The sequence below is a fragment of the Ixodes scapularis genome, unplaced genomic scaffold, assembly GCF_016920785.2.
Source record: "Ixodes scapularis isolate PalLabHiFi unplaced genomic scaffold, ASM1692078v2 PGA_scaffold13__105_contigs__length_92229423, whole genome shotgun sequence".
Lineage (NCBI taxonomy): Eukaryota > Metazoa > Arthropoda > Arachnida > Ixodida > Ixodidae > Ixodes > Ixodes scapularis.
In genome coordinates, this window is record NW_024609839.1 from 38035955 (window position 1) to 38038488 (window position 2534).

General features: G+C 52.6%; 1 pseudogene; it reads left to right on the forward strand.

Annotated features, from left to right (window-relative positions):
- The first annotated feature begins 398 nt into the window (after positions 1–398).
- Positions 399–1354, forward strand: LOC8024143 (annotated as a pseudogene).
- The last annotated feature ends 1180 nt before the right edge of the window (positions 1355–2534 follow it).

Here is a 2534-nt window from a genome sequence, read left to right on the forward strand (position 1 = left end):
ACGCGGCAGGAATTAGCATGGTGGATCCGAGCACTAAGGAAGACCCCAAGGGGCCAGATCAAGACACCCCCAGTAGTGCAGACGTTACAGTCGGACAGCTCGCTCACCAGGATAACCCACGAGCTATGGTCGTGGTGTTGGGCGAGGGGAATATCAGTCAGGGCGCAACACATTCCGGGGCACATGAACACGGATGCAGACCAAGCATCCAGGAGAGTGATGGATGCCAGCAGTTGGAAGCTGTGCCCGTTCACATTCAGCAGGGTCAACTTTCTGTGGGGCCCCGTGCATATGGACCTTTTTGCGGACTTCTCCAACCACCAGGTGAGGCACTATTACAGCTGGAAGCCGGATCCTCAGGCGGCAGCAGTGGATGCTCTTAGCCACGACGGGACGGGTCAGGGCCTCTATGCCTTCCCACCGTTCAGCCTTGTGAGCAGATGCATTGCCAAGTTGCAGACCTCCAACAGTCTGCTCATTCTAGTAGCTCCAGTCCGGCCATCTCAGCCGTGGTATGCCTCGCTGCTGTACCACTCGTACGAGGAACCGCGTCTTCTTCCCCAATCACACGACCTACTGCGCAGCCACGACGGGCAGGTACATCCAATGCTCAGCACGGGGACCCTGATACTAGCAGCATAAAGACTGACCAACTCCAGCAAACACATAGCCAACTTTCGGAGCAGGCTGCACACCTCATTGAGGCATCATGGAGGCGGGGAACACAGCTCACCTACACCTCTTGCTGGCGCAGGTGGGAACGCTGGTGCCATTCACGGACTGTTGATCCCTTTTCTCCCACTCTAACACAGGTGCTCAACTTCCTCGCTAGCCTCTTTAAGGAGGGCCTGGCGTATCACACTATAGGATGTTACTGTTCTGCCTTGTCTCAGATTTTGCTAACTTTGACGGTTGCCGTCTAGGGGAACACCCTTCAGTGGTGCGCCTTATGAAGGGAGTGTTTAATCCTAACCCCCCCAAAATCCTGATACCCCCAACTTGGAGGGTTGACAAGGTGACAACCCTCCTGCAGTCGTGGGGTCCTAACAAGGACCTTAGCCTCAAAACGCTCACTAGCAAACTAGCTATGCTATTAGCCCTTGCCTCAGCAGGCAGGACGTCAGACTTGTGCCTGCTTTCAACATGCCACATCCGTAAGCAATTCGCGGGTTGGGAGCTTGTGCTCATTGGCCTCAGAAAGACTTCTGGGGCATCTAAGCCCCTTCCCACCCTCTTCTTCCCAGCATTCAAAGAGGTTTGGGAATTGTGTCCAGTGGAATGCTTGCAGATGTACCTCGAACGGACTGCAAGACTACGAGGCGCCCACACGCAGCTTCTGCTAACTACGCAATAGCCTTTCCGCCCAGCAGCACGGGACACCGTAGCTCACTGGATAAAACACACACGCTTGCGGGCATTGACACGTCGGTTTTCAAAGCGCATCAACGCGAGGAGCAGCCACCTCCAAAGCTGTGGAGGTCGGAGTACCACTTGCCGACATCTTAGCAGCAGCTGAATGGTCCTCCGAGGCGACATTTAACCGCTTTTACCGACGGCAAATGGATGCCCGGGCTCACTTTGGAACCCAGGTGCTGAGAACACATGCAAAAGCTTTGAACAAGCAGTTGTGAACTTGATAGTAAGTGCGACAGAGGCTGAAGTATAATTACCAGTTCTGACGAATGGTACTTACCTGAAGTTAGAGCGGGAATTATACGAAGCCTATGGAAGCACTTACTATCAAGTTCACACTCCCCCCACATCCCTGCCCTTTTTTGGGGTATATCATCACATTCTCTTCCCTGTCGCAGGTCGAGGTGGTTCAACATGGCACCAGAGGTAGTGCGTAGCGCGAGAGCTCCAACCAGGTGCCATCACCAGAACGGGAAATAAAAGCGTTCTGAGTGCACAAGTGCTTATACTCTCTCTCGTGGGGGCCCCACCATCTCAATGCAGCTACAAGCTTTGCTGCAACAACTAACTCGGAAAGATGAAGTCGGAAGGGGAGAATACTTCCCTAAGGGAGAGCGCCTATAGTGCCACCTACTTTTTATTTTCAAAATAGCTTTGAAACGTTGACGTCAGTTCCGGTATAGAAGGAAAAAGCAGTAGTGAACTTGATAGTAAGTGCGACAGAGGCTCAAGTATAATATGAGCTGGAACAGCGCTCCGGCCGGCGCACGGCACTACCTGCGCCGCCTGTCGCCTTATTTCGCACACAAAGCGCATCCTGAGGCCGAGATAAATTATCACCTGCGCTCGCTGCACCACCGCGCTCTTCCAGCCGTCTGCTTGCGAGACAGCGTGTGCACCAGCGGGCATGTGCGTGGTAGGGCGGCAGGGGGGACAGAAGATTACAATTGTCGTCCGTGTTTTTTTCAATTGATTTACTTTATTCTATGGCGCCGAAGCAAGTAAAAAAAACACTGACTGGTGAAGAAAAAAGTTGCGCTATCTTAAATTGCAGCTGTGATTATTGTTTTTCAAAGTCCCATCAAATTACGTTGCAGGTAGTTCTTATTCGATTAAGTGCG